Source organism: Lemur catta, chromosome 15 (assembly GCF_020740605.2).
Source record: "Lemur catta isolate mLemCat1 chromosome 15, mLemCat1.pri, whole genome shotgun sequence".
NCBI lineage: Eukaryota > Metazoa > Chordata > Mammalia > Primates > Lemuridae > Lemur > Lemur catta.
Window position 1 is genome coordinate 15330415 of NC_059142.1, and position 15049 is coordinate 15345463.

Genomic DNA, 15049 nt, shown 5'->3' on the forward strand with positions numbered 1-15049 from the left:
GTACATAGAAGGTATATTCACTTACCTTCTGTAATATGGAAGGCTGTACTTCATTATCTCTAGGTTAACTTAGAGGTGTAAGATTCTGTAAAAATCAATTTCATTGACTTTTCTACCCAGACGGACCTAAACAGCCTCCATGGTGCTCCCTGGGCTCTGTTCATTTCCTCTGCGCGTCACCCCACTGCGTTCCTTTCCGACTTCCCTCTGTTTGACAGCTCTGTCCTCCACGCTTCCAGTCCCTCAGAGTGGAAAACCTCAGCCGTGTATTTTGCTACCACTCCCTGGATCCAAGCACCACTCAGTCCTTTATTCTCTATTAACAAGGAAAAAGCCATGTGAAGCTCATGAGTGGTCTCCATCCACCCTTAGGAAGGGAGGGAGGGAATCAAGTCTGGAGCAGCGCGCAGGCTCCCGGGGACTTACCTTCCTGGAAGCGCCCTGGGTACCCTGAGTGGGGTTTCCTGGAGAGAGGGCAGTGAGTGCTACACTGACCCAAGGTGGCCTGTCTCCAGAAGGCTTATAAAGGGAGTGAGACAAGGGCCAAAAGAGCCTGCCCTGACGCTTTCTCCATTCCAGAGCTAATTAACACCGAGATGCCCTGAAAATTAACTCCCCAGGGACTGCAAAAGAAGCCAGAGGCAGACAAACAACCTCAGCCCTTGAGGGTTTCTCTCATCTGCCTAGTATTTTAGACTCCGTTAAAGAAATATTAGGTCCATGACGTCATTCCAGCCTCCTAATGTCTCCAGAAAAGTAGGAAAGACACAGTCATCATATTGTAGATGGACAAATGAGATCCAGAGGGCTTAGGTGACTTGCCAGGGCTAGAGAGTGGGTTCATGGTGGAGTCCAGGCTAGGACCCAGATAACCTGATTCTGGTACTCTTTCCTCTCATTTATTTTTAGCATTAGTTTTTTTTAAAAGGTATAATTATTTAAAAGTTGGTTTAATTAAGGTATTAATTGTAAAGTTTTACGAGTTTGGTAAAAGTATACAGTGATGAATCTACTCACTTTATCAATATGTAGACTATTTGAATGACTCCGAAATGTCCCCTTGTGCCCTTCTGCAGTCAGTCTCCTCTCTACATCATAGCCCATGGCAATCTTTCATTTCTTTTATTTTTTTAAATTTATTTTTTATTTTTATTTTTTGAGACAGTCTCACTGTGTTGCCCAGGCTAGCGTGCTGTGGCATCAGCCTAGCTCACAGCAACCTCAAACTCCTGGGCTCAGGCAATCCTCTTGCCTCAGCCTCTGAAGTAGCTGGGACTACAGGTTAGTGCCACCACGCCTGGGTAAGTTTTGCTATTTTTAGTAGAGACAGGGTCTCCCTTTTGCTCAGGCTGGTCTCGAACTCCTGAGCTCAAGCAATCCTCCTGTCTTGGCCTCCCAGAGTGCTAGATGACAGGCGTGAGCCACCATACCCAGCCTCTCATCTGATTTCTGTCCCTATGATTCTGTCTTTTTCAGAGTGTTGTTATGAAGAGAATTATATAGTATACAGACTTTTTATAATTGGATTCACTCATTAGCATAATCCTTTTGAGATTCACACATGTTGGCTGTACCAGTAGTGCATTTTTTTCATTGAGTAGTAGTCTCATGTATGGATGTATTCTAATTTGTTCAGCTAGTCACCAGTTGATGAACATTTATTTGGGTTGTTTCCAGATTTTAGCTATTACAGATAAAGCTATGATAAATATGTGCATACAGTTATTTGTGTGGATATATGTCAAATATGTGCATACAGTTATTTGTGTGGATATATGTCTTCATTTCTCCTTGGAAAATTCCTAGTATTATAGTTACTTGACTCTATAAAAGTAGATGTTCGATTTTATAAGAAACTGTCAAACATTTTTTTTTTCAAAGTGGCTATACCATTTTGCATTCTCATCAGCAATGTTTGAGATTTCCAGTTGTTCTACGTCCTCCTCAAAATATCATCAGTCTCTTTAACTGGACCTATTCTATTACGTGTGCAGGAGTATCTCACTGTGGTTTTAATTCGTATTTCTCTAATGACGAAAGAGATCTTTTCATGTGCTTGCTTATTCATGATCCATATGTCCTCTTTGGTGAAGTATTTGTTCAAATATCCCCCTCCCAAAAAATTGGGTAGTTTTTCAACTTCTTATTGAGTTGTGTATTCTAGATACCAGTCCTTTATCAGACAAGTGCCTTATTGCCATCACTTCCAATCCCTCCATTGGTCATCTGCTCTTACTCTGGGGTCTGGATTGCTGGAGGATTTTTCTCAGCTCTCCCTCAGCTTTCAACAGCTGTCTGCTGCCTGCTGCCTGCTGCATAGAGGGGTCTCCATGCTCTGGCCCCTCCTGGTAGCAGACTGCTGCTGTGTATTACTTGGTGTGAAGCTTGTGGTGGAGACGGTGAAAGTTGATCAGTTCTCCCCCTCCAGCCTGTCTTAGGAAGCCTTCATGGGTGCGGCTTTCTGAAAGTTCCTGCCCCCATTCCCCCTCAGCAGCAAAACTCTGCTTCTATGGACAGGGGATCTTGGGTGGAGCTCTTGAGAGGGGGAGTGTGTTTCCGCCCCTCCCCACCGGTAGCAGATCTCTGCTTTCTATCAGGGCAGGGTCGTGGATGTCAGCGAGTTTTCTGCCACTTCCTTGCAGTAGATGGCTTTACTTCTCCCACTCCCCCCGAGGCCACAGATCTTTGCTTTGGACCTCCTGCCTCTCCTCGAGTGGTGTGTGCCTTTTGCTTCACGTAAGAGTCCAGGTAGCGGGAGGGGTTTTGTGTCTGTGTACTACTGAGTGGGGCTCTCTTAGGTCTCCTGCCCTACTCCAAATGTTCCTCATGTGCTTCTTCCAGTGGAGGTCTGCAAAAAACAGCTGGTGAGTGAATGTGGACCTTCTTGTGTCCTGAACTCTCAGGGATTCTGTCACACTAGTCCACACTTGACCTTTAAGAATTTGTTAAAAATCCAGCCACTTTTATGGCAACCACCTAATCCATATTCTGTCAAAGGTGAAACAATTCATGTGTCCTGTCTCTCCTTAGAGGGATTTGCCATCTTCTAGGATATAGTTCACCTTGTTGCCTTGTGACCTCAGCTCTAATTAGATCAATAGAACTTATGATTTTGTAGGTTATCCAGGTTTTTCTCGTTATTAGTGTGGGAGTAACATTTCTTGTGGCTTTCTACATCCTAAGTGGAATGCACATCATTTTTTTAGTTTTTAATTTTTAATTATGGGTACATAATAGTTGTGTAAACTTCTAGGCTATATGTGATGGTTTGATACAGGCATACAATGTGTGTTAATCAAATCAGGGTAATCGGGGTATCCATCACCTCAAGCATTTATCATTTCTTTGTTTTAGGAACATTCCAATGCTGCTTTTTTAGTCATTTTAAAGTATTAATGGGACCAATATTTGATATCATCATTTTTTTTAAACTCTTGGCCTACCTGTGACATAGGCTAAGCCTCAAACCTTGGTCATCTTGTTTCTTAAATTGCTTCTTTTAAGCAATGGCATATGAAATGATAACTTTAAGTGTCACTTATATTCTGTTGACCTCCAAATATCTATCCACATCCAGACTTTGCTCCTGAAGGCTCTTATGTCCATTTTCTTGTTGGATATCTCTACTTGACAGTAGGCACCTTAATCTCAGCACGACTTCCTCATCCTTGTCCGCAGATCCTTTCCCTTTCCGTATTATCTTAGTCTGCTTGGGCTGCCATAACAAAACACCATGGATGGAGTGCCTTAAATAACAGAAGTTAATTTCTCACAATTCTGGAGGCTGGAAGTCTGAGGTCAGGATGTCAGCATTGCTGGGCTCTGGTGAGGACCCTCTTCCTGGCTTGCAGATGGCAGCCTTCTGTTTGCTTACATGGGGGGTAGGGGGTAGGGGAGAGAGGGGTGGGGAGAGAAAGTGAGAGACAGCACAAGCTCTCAGTGTCTCTTCTTGTAAGGGCACTAATTCCATCTTGAGAGTGCTACCCTCATGATCTCATCTAAACCTAATTATCTTCCGAAGGCCCCCATCTCCAAATACTGTCACACTGGGGGCTAGGGCTTCAGCATATAGCTTTGAGGGGGCATGATTCACTCCACAATACTTATTTTGATTAGTGAAGCCACCTTCCACCCAAGTACCTAATCAACTGTGTGTGTGTGTGTGTGTGTGTGTGTGTGTGTGTGTGTGTGTGTGTGTGTGTGTATGTATGTGTGTAATATATAAAACAATATTGGGCTTGTCATATAATTTCATATTTTGTGTTTTAGTTAATATACTTTAAAAATTTAAATACTGTCATCATCTCATTGAATATAATATTCCAGGCGTGCCTGGTTCACACCTGTAGTTCCTTGGAAGGCTGAGACAGGAGGATTGCTTGAGGCCAGGAGTTCAAGACCAGCCTGGGCAACATAGTGAGTCCCTGTCTCTACAAAAAATGAAAAAAACTAGCCAGGCATGTTGACATGCACCTGTAGTCCCAGTTACTCAGGAGGCTGAGGCAGGAGGATCACTTGAACCCAGGAGTTCGAGATTACAGTGAACTATGATTGTGCCACTTCACTCCAGCCTGGGTAAGAAAGCAAGACCCTGTCTATAAAAACAAGCAAACAAAATGTATAATATTCCGTGGTATGAATATAATAAACTATAAAATATTTCCACAACTGTTGAAATTTTAGTTTTTATGTCCACTTTTTGACTTTATGAATAGCCAACTAATGCACATCCCTGAGGCAGTGTAATGCCAAGGTTAAGAATGTGAGCCTTTGTCAAAGAATTCATGACTAAGATCTCAAAAGCACAGTGCTAGTCACAATAGCAAACATATGTAATCAACCTAAGTGTCCATCAGTGGATGACTAGATAAAATGTGGTGTATATACACAATGGAATACTATTCAGCCATAAAAAGAATGAAATTGTCTTTTGTGCAACATGGATGGAAATGGAGGCCATTATCTTAAGTGAAACAAGCCAGACACAGAAAGACAAATATGCCATATTCTGACATATAAATTGGGGCTAAATAACATGGACATAGAGTGTGGAATGATAGGTGATGGAGACTCAGAAGGGTGAGGGAGTTTGAGAGAGAGTGGTGGTTAATGAGAAATTACTTAATGGGTACAATATATGCTATTTAGGTGATAGATACCCTGAAATCCCTGACTTCATCACTATGCATTTAACATTTATACTTGTACCCCACAAATTTATACAAGTAAAAAATTTAAAAAAACAAAAAATGGAAAGAATGTGAGCTCTGGAATCAGACTGGTTTGCTTTGAATTCTGGTTTCTCAACTTGTTACCTGTATACTTGGGGCAGATTACTTAAAATCTCAGAGTCTCATTTTACTTATGTGTAAAGTGGGGAGAACACATTATAGGGTATTGTAGGGGTGAAGTAAAATAATTTATTAAAAACACTTGGTACAGTGCTGGCACATGGTGAGCCTGCTAAGAGAGCAGTTATACTTATTAGTAATAGCTGTTACCACAGTAGTGATAATAATAGTAATAGAAAGAGAATACTAGATAAAAGTAGTTTAGACCTATTGATTTCCATTAATCATCTGTTAATTCTTCTTTATTTACAGGGTCTTTGTATTGCTGCCTGGTTAGAGTGCAGTGGCGTCATTATAGTTCACTGCAACCTCAAGCTCCTGGGCTTCAATGATCTTCCTGCCTCAGTTTCCCAAGTAGCTGGAACTATAGGCATGTTCTACTATGCCCACCAAATTTCTCTGTTCTTTTTGTAGAGATGGGATCTGTTTCTTGCTCAGGCTGGTCTCAAACTCCTGGCCTCAAGTGATCAGCCTCCCAAAGGGCTAGGATTACAGGTGTGAGCCACTGGCTTGACCTGTTAATTCTTTTTTTTTTAATTTCAAAACATTATCGGGGTACAAATCTTTCTGGTTACATGGATAGCTTTTATAATGCTTGAGTCATGTTTATAAGTGTTTCTGTCACCCAGATAGTGTTCATTGTACCTATTAGGTAGGTTTTCACCCATCCTGTCCTCCCCACTTCCCCTGCTTGATTTCCATTGAGTTTTACTTCCCTCTATGCACGTGTGCTCATCAATTAGTTCCAATTTAATAGTGAGTACATGTGGTGTTTGTTTTTCCATTCTTTACATGCTTCACTTAGGATAACAGTCTCCAGTTCCATACAGATTGTTGCAAAAGTCATTAAGTCATCCTTCTTCATGGCTGAGTAGTATTCTATGGTATACATATACCACATTTTATTTTATTTTATTTTGACCTTTTATAGCTTTTAATATGCAGATGAAATGATACAGCCTGTTACACTGGAAACTTGCTAGTTAAAATCTCAATGTGTCTGACATCTATTTTATTTTGAAGATTACATCACTTCAATGTTTTGAAGTATATATTGCAGGATACAAAAGAAGATTAACAAACATATGGTTCTTGACCTCATTGAATATGAGTCTCAGTAGGAAAACAAGCTATATACAGGTGAAGGAACTTAGGTAGTGCTATGAGATGGCATATGATTACAAGTTGATGACTGACGTAGACAAGTACAGTCTTTGGAGAAAGAGATCAATGTGTTTGAAATTATCTGAGAAGTTTTACTAGAAGTCATATGACTTGAGCTGAGTTAACATATTTTTATTTATTTTTATTTCAGTACATTATGAGGGTACAAACATTTTGGTAACATTTTATGACTTTGCCTCACCCAGGTGAGGATTAGAGGCATGCCATTCCCCTCTACAACATTTTCTGCGTCCATTAGTTGTGAGTTTACTCACCCCAACCCCCTAAACCCCCTTCCCTTCCCTAGAGAATATTACTACCATGTGAGCACCATAGTGTTGATCAGTTAGTGCCAATTTGATGGCAAGTACATGTGGTGCCTATTCTTCCATTCTTGTGATACCTCACTTCGGAGGATGGGCTCAAGCTCTATCCAGGAAAATATAAGAGGTGCTAGATCACTGTCGTTTCTTATAATTGAGTAGTATTCTACTGTGTACATATACCATATTTTATTAATCCACTCATGGATTGACGGGCACTTGAGTTGTTTCCACATCCTTGCAATAGTGAATTGTGCTGCCATAAACATTCAGGTGCAGATGTCTTTATTATAGAATGTCTTTTGCTCTTTTGAGTAGATGCCTAAGAGTGCTATTGCTGGACCGAATGGTATTTCTATTTTTAGGTCTCCAAATTCTTTTCCACAGAGGTTGCACTAATTTACAGTCCCACCAGCAGTATAAGAGTATTCCTATCTCACCACATCCTTGCCAGCATTTATTGTTTTGGGACTTTTTGATGAAAGCCATTCTCACTGGAGTTAAGTGATAGCTCATTGTGTTTTTGATTTACATTTCCCTAATGATTAGAGATGTTGAGCATTTTTTAATATGTTTGCTGGCCATTATTCTGTCTTCTTTTGAAAATTTTCTGTTTATGTCCTTTGCCCATTTATTTATGGGGTTGTTTGATTTTTTCTTGTTGATTTTTTTGAGTTCTAGATAGATTCTTGTTATCAGCCCTTTATCGGATGTGTAGAGAACAAACATTTTCTCCCATTCTGTAGGTTGTAGGTTGTCTAATGATAGTTTCCTTGGTTGTACAAAAGCTTTTTAATTTGATCAGGTCCCATTTATTTATTTTTGTTGCTGCTGTGATTGCCTTGGGGGTCTTCCTCAAAAATTCTTTGCCTAGGCCAATGTCTGAAAGAGTCTTCCCAACATCTTCTTCTAGAATTTTTAGGGCTTCATGCCTTAGATTTAAGTCTGTTATCCATCTTGAATTGATTTTTGTGAGAAGTGAGAGGTGGGGATCCAGTTTCAATCTTCTGCATCAATCTTCCAGTTTTCCCAGCACTGTTTATTGAAAAGAGATTCTTTTCCCCAGTGTGTATTTTTGTCTGCTTTGTCAAAGATTAGGTTACCATATGTGGATGGTTTCATCTCCGGATTCTCAGTCCTGTTCCAAAGGTCTATGTCTCTGTTCTTGTGCCAGTACCATGCTGTTTTAGTTACTATAGCCTTGTAGTACAGCTTGAAGTCTGATAGACTGATACCTCCAAGTTTGTTCTTTTGACTTAAGATTGCTTTGGCTATATGAGGTCTTCTCTGGTTCCATACAAAGTGTAGAATTAGTTTTTCTAGATCTGTAAAGAATGATGATGGTACTTTGATAGGGATTGCATTAATTCTGTAGATCACTTTAGGTAGTATGGACATTTTAATGATGTTGATTCTACCAATCCATGAGCAAGGTAGATTTTTCCATCTGTTTACATCTTCTACAATTTCTTTTTTTAGTGTTTCATAGTTCTCCCTATATATGTCACTCACATCTTTCATTAAATATATTCCTAGATATTTAATTTTCTTTGAGGCTATTGTAAAAGGTACTGCATTTTTTATTTGAATTTCAGCTTGACTGTTATTGGAGTATATGAATGTCTCTGATTTGTGTGTATTGATTTTGTATCCTGAGACTTTACTGAATTCATTTATCAATTCCAGGAGTCTCTTGGTTGAATCCTTGAGGTTTTCTAGATATAATATCATATCATTGGCAAAGAGAGAGAGTTTGATCTCATCTGCCCCCATGTTGACACCCATAATTCCCCTCTCTTGTCTAATTGCTCTAGCAAGGACTTCCAGCACTATGTAGAATAGAAGTGGGGATAGTGGACAACCTTGTCTGGTTCCAGTTCTAAGTGGGAATGGTTTCAACTTTTCCCCATTCAGTACGATACTGACCATGGGTTTATCATAAATGGACTTGATAATTTTAAGATATGACACATCTATGCTTATTTTGTTAAGAGTTTTTATCATAAAGCTGTGCTGGACTTTGTCAAATGCTTTTTCTTCATCTATTGAGAGAATCATATGGTCTTTGTTCTTGCTTTTATTTATGAGGTGAATTGCATTTATAGATTTGTGTATGTTGAACCAGCCTTGCATCCTTAGAATAAAACCCACCTGGTCATGGTGAATTTTTTTTTTGATATGCTGCTGAATTTGATTGGCTAAAATTTTGTTGAGGATTTTTGCATCTATAGTCTTGAGGGATATTGGTCTGTAGTTTTGTGTCCTTTCCTGGCTTTAGTATTAAGGTGATATTGGCATCAAAGAATGAGTTAGGAAGGATACCATCTTTCTCAATGTTGTGGAATAATTTCTGTAGTACAGGTATGAGTTCTTCTTTGTATGTTTGGTAAAACTCTGAAGTGTAGCCATCTGGTCCGGGATTTTTCTGTTTTGGAAGGTTTTTAATTGCTGCTCCAATTTCTGTACTTGAGATTGGTCTATTCAGGAATTCTGTTACCTCCTGGGTGAACTTAGGGAGGTTGTATGTTTTCAGGAATTTGTCCATTTCCTCCTCATTATGTAGTTTTTGGGCAAATAGGTTTTTATGGTAATCAAAAATAATGTTTTGTATTTCCATGGTGTCTGTTGTGACCTCTCCTTTTTCATTTCTAATTGAGTTTATTAGAGTCCTTTCCCTTTGAATTCTTGTCAATCTGGCAAGAGCGCTGTCAATTCTGTTTATCTTTTTGAAAAACAAGCTTTTGGTTTTGTTGATCTTCTGTATAGTTCTCTTATTCTCAATTTCATTTAGCTCTGCTTTGATATTAGTTATTTCTTTTCTTCTACTAGGTTTGGAATTGATTTTCTCTTCCTTTTCCAATTCCTTGAGACTGTTTATTAGATTGTCAGTTTTTGAGCTTTCCGTTTTTTGGATGTGAGCATTTATTGCTATTAGTTTTCCTCTCAGGTATGCTTTTGCTATATCCCACAGGTTTTGATAACTAGTGTCTCCGTTATCATTTAGTTCAAGGAAACTCTTGATTTCCCTCTGTATTTCCTCCTTAACCCAATAGTTATTCAACAATAGATTGTTTAGTTTCCATGACTTTGTGAGGTGGTGAGTATTTCTGTTTGAATTGAACTCTAATTTTATATCACTATGATCAGAGAAGATACACAGTATAATTTCTATTTTTTTGAATTTTTTGAAGTCTCATTTGTGGCCTAGTATGTGGTCAATTTGGAGAAAGTTCCATGGGCTGATAAGAAGAATGTATATTTGGCTTTATTTGGATGGAATGTTCTGGAGAGATCTGTCAGACCCTTTTGTTCTAGAGCTCTGTTTAAGTCCATAATTTCTTTGCTTATTTTCTGTTTGGAAGATCTGTCCAGTTCATTCAGAGGGGTATTGAAGTCCCCTGCTACTACAGTATTATTGTTTATCATGCTATTTAGATCAGACAAGGTTTGCTTTATGTAACTAGGTGCTCCTGAAATGGGTGCATAAATATTAAGAATTGCTAATTCCTCTTGCTGGATCTTCCCTTTCACCATTATATGGTGGCCATCTTTTTCCTTTTTTCCTTTTGCTATTTTAAAGTTTATGTTATCTGAAAATAGTATAGCTACCCCTGCTTTCTTTTGACTTCCATTTGCCTGGATGATTGTTTTCCATCCCCTGACTTTGGGCCTGAAGGCATCTTTGTGGGTTAGATTTGTTTCTTGTAGACAGCAGATACTAGGCTTGTGAATTTTTATCCACTCTGCCAGTCTACGTCTCTTCAGAGGACAGTTTAAGCCATTCACATTTATTGAGAGGATTGAAATTTGAGGTAGATTTCCATTCATATTGTTGGGTGAATTCCTGTTGTTTTATTTTACTCCTTGAGCCATCATGGAGTCCAGGTTCTACCCTTTAACTCTTGAATGATTTTACTTTGAAGAGTGTCTATTGCACCGTTCAGTGTGTAATGCAGGTCTGAGTACTTCCTGTAGATTGCTTGTCTGGGAAGACTTTATTTCTCCCTCATAGATGAAACTTAATTTTGCTGGATAAAGAATTCTAGGTTGGGCATTATTTTGTTTTAGAAGATTAAGGATAGGCACCCAGTCCCTTCTGGCTTGTAAGTTTCAGTTCAGAAATCTGCAGTTAGTCTGATAGGTTTTCCTTTGTAGTTTATTTGTTGCTTTTGCCTCACTGCTCGGAGAATTGCTTCTTTCATGTTTACTTCAGTCAACCTATTAACTACATGATGTGGTGATTGCCTTTCCACATTGAGACTCCCAAGAGTTCTGTGTGCTTCTTGTATCTGGATAACAAATTTCTGGCCAGGCCAGAAATATTTTCCTCCAGTATTCCATGAAATAAGTTTTCCAGGCCTTGTATATTTTCTTCTTCTCCTTCTGGATGCCAGTGATTCTTATATTTGGCTTCCTTTCATAATCCCACATTTCTTGTATGTTTTGGTCTTGTCTCTTATTTCTGTGTTCTTCTTCTTCATCCAATTTATTTAGCACATAGGCATTATCTTCAAGCTCTGAGATTCTTTCCTCTATGTGATCCATTCTATTCTTGGGGCTTTTCACTGTGTTTTGAAGTTCCTTGAATGCCTCCTTCATTGCCAAGATTTCTGTTTGGTTTTTCCATAGTATTTCAATTTCTTTAGAGAGTTTTTCATTCATTTCCTGTATTGTTCTTGTGGTTCTTTATGTTAGGATTCTATTTTCTCTTCAATTCCATTGAGTTTCCTTACAATCCATATTTGGAATTCTTCGTCTGTCAGTTTAATCATATCGTGTAAGCTGGTATCTATTGATGGAGATCAAATATTTCCTTTTGGAGGTGAATTTTCTCTCTGATCTTTCATGTTTCCTGTGTTCTTTCACTGATTTTTTTTCTCATCAGGCTACTTAGTCAAGGACTGGGGGTGCTGGGACTGGTTTATGTACTTAATTCTGAGTCCCCGGAGGGACGTTCCTTGACAATGGTGTTCCTTGACAATGCTGGGGAGATGTGCTTGGGTCCTGTATTGTCTTAGAGGTGTTTTAGCCTATTGTGTTATCTCTGACCTGTTGTCCTCACCTCCTGCTTAAGGAGATTAGTGAGTTCGGATTCCTTGCTTAGACTCCCAGGAGTTGGATCACTCTTGTGTGTGTGTGACTCTGCTGCCGTCCACTAGTTTGAGATGGAAGACACTGTGTTGGGCTATGAAGTTACCCTCTCTTTTGTTGCTTGTAGTTTGCGTAGAGGAGTTGGTTATCAAGGTATTTCAATACCTTTGTATTGAGCTCTAAACCTCTGAATGGGATATACAAGTGTCTCAGTCTTTGGGGAATGTCATGCCACTCTCAAGGGTTACTTGAGCCCTGTTACCACTTTAGGTGGGGTGAGAAGAGCAACAGGTACCTGTGAACCTAAGAGTGTATACTTCAGAGGCTGCTTGATCTGCAGCTAGGGGAGAGCTGGTAATATGTTATTCAGGGCTCTTTCACCACACTTGCAAAGCAGCTCCTGATGGGGGGTGTCAATTGGTGCAATTGCTAAGGACTCTAAACAAGATTTTCCTTTCCAGACCACAAGCCCCTATGCTGGCAACAGCCAGGGCACCAAGGGCAAGCCCTTGTGTTATGATCTTATCGGATGATCAAAACCAATCCACTGTACTGAGTCAACAATCTTTCCCCTTTTGCTTAGTTCCAAGGTCCCACAGATTCAAGCTAGTCACACAGGGAAAGTGACTTTTCTCCTTTCTCCTTGCCATCAAGGGCTGAGTCTGTCCTGTCGGGCTGGGGGAGGGGCGTTGGCTGAGACTGACGGAAGTCTTTTCCTGGGAAAGGAATTCTCTCCTTTCTCCCCTCCTCCAAGGGGGGGAGGGTCTGCCCTGCCAGAGGGAAAGATAAGTCGCTGGACTGGGGGATGGGCAATTCCTGGGGCCACCAGGTGTCTCAGCACAGGAAGTGGCTACTTTCCTTACTCTGCCCCTCCAAGGGTGGGATTTGTCTAGTTGGTACAAAGTACACACCACAGGGCTGCTGGAGAAGCCCTGCCCAAGGCCACCGAGGGTCTCAGACTGGAAAGTGGCCTGCCTTGCTACTCCTCCCTTCCAGAGGTGGGATCTGCCCCTTCGGTGTGAAATAACAATGGCCTGATCGCAGCCAAGGGCTGTCTACCACCGTGGCAGGTCACAGCCTGGAAAGCGGCTTCCTTCGCTATTCCGCCCTTCCAGGGGTGGGGTCTGTCCTTTTGGCACCAAACGCAGGCAGCTGGGTGAGATGGGGTTCACCCAAGACTGCCTGGTGGCTCAGCCAAGAAAGCAGCTTCTCTATTTTTCCGCTCCTTCAAAGGCAGGGTTTGACCTGCCAGCATGAAAAGGCCAGCGGCAGGGTTGGGAGAAGAATGCTCAGACAGTGGCTTCTCTCATTACTCCCCTCCTCCAAGGGCGAGGCCTGCTCTGCAGGGCAGGGGCAGGGGTGTTGCCTGAATCCGTTGCCTAGGCAACACACTACAGCGGTTTTAGGCAATGGACTCCCAAATGGTGGCTGCCCACCCACAGAGAGCCAGTGCTGGAGGCAACTGCTTGGTGGGTAGTGGGTGCCGGGTTTGGCATGCTGTCTCTAAGACCCGCCTGCTGAGTCCACTGCTGCCCTAACACACTGACTCATGATTGTTCAATAGGGGAGATCTGTACTCTGTCCTACCCTGCGCCAGCTGAATCTTCAGCGGTTTCCAAGGGCAGAGCCTCCTTTTTGGTGTTCACCTCCCTTGTTCTGGTCCTGGCAGGCTCCAGAGGTGAGAAGCCTGTCTCCAAGCTCCCTCCTGCGGAACCAGGAGCTGTCCACTTGGACCAGTCCCTCCGCCACCCAGTGCAGACCCAGCACAGCGCACTGGAGAGTTAGTTCAAAATGTTTCCTGCTCCTGTCTCTACTCCACACAGCCTGTCGGCCTGTGCTACTACTTCACGCTGACTTCAGGCGCTTCCCTGCCTGAGTCGCTATGGCGGTCGGTGGAGGAAGAGTCGTCCTCCTGTGGGTCAGATCACACTGCCCTGGCTGGCCCACCCATGCTGTATTCCCTATTGTATGTCTCACACTCTTCAGACTTTGTGGTCAATTCTCCGATTCACCTTTTTTTTTTTTTCTAGTGCTGCATGTCTTGCACTACTACTCTGCAGGTTCACGATGCTGATCCTGTGGGAGAGTGATCCACTCACGTGTAGCTGTCCGTGTTCTTCACCTCCTACTCTGGGAGCAGAGAGCCAGGAGGTCACCCCTAATCTGCCATTTTCCGACCTCCACATATACCACATTTTATTAATCCACTCATGAATTGATGGGCATTTGCGTTGATTTCACATCTTTGCAACTGTAAATTGTACTGCAATAAACATTTGAGTACAGGTGTCTTTTTGATAAAATGACTTCTTTTCCTTTGGGTAAATACCCAGTAGTGGGATTACTGGATCAATTGGTAGGTCAACTTTTAGTTCTTTGAGGTATCCCCATATTGTTTTCCATAGAGGTTGTACTAATTTGCAGCCCCACCAACAGTGTATAAGTGTTCCTTTCTTTCTGCATCCAGCCAGCATCTATTATTTTTGGACTTTTTAATAAAAGCCATTCTGAGTGGGGTAAGGCAATATCTCATTATGGTTTTCATTTGCATTTCCCTGATGGTGAGTGACATTGAGCATTTTTTCATGTTTATTGGTCATTTGTCTTCTTCTTTTGTGAAGCTTCTGTTCATGTCTTTTGCCCACTTTTTAGTAGGGTTGTTTGGTTTTTTTCTTCCTGATTTATTTCAGCTCTTTGTAGCTTCTGGTTATTAGTCCTTTATCGGATGTATAGCTTGGGAATATTTTCTCCTGTTCTGTAGGTTGTCTGTTTGTTCTGTTAATTATATCCTTGGCTGTGCAGAAGCTTTTTAATTTAATTAAGTCTCACTTATTTATTTTTGTTGTGATTGCCATTGTGGTCTTCTTCATATATTCTTTGCCTAGGCTAATATCTAAAAGAGTTTTTCCAACATTGTCTTCTAGAATTCTTATGGTTTAATGCCATACATTTAAGTCCTTTATCCATCTTTAATTAATTTTTGTGAGTGGTGAGAGATTGGATCCTGTTTTCATTCTTCTGCATGTGGCTATCCAATTTTGCCAGCACCATTCATTGAATAGAGATTCTTTTTGCCAATGTATATTGTTGTCTGCTTTGTCAAAGATCATTTGTATGAAT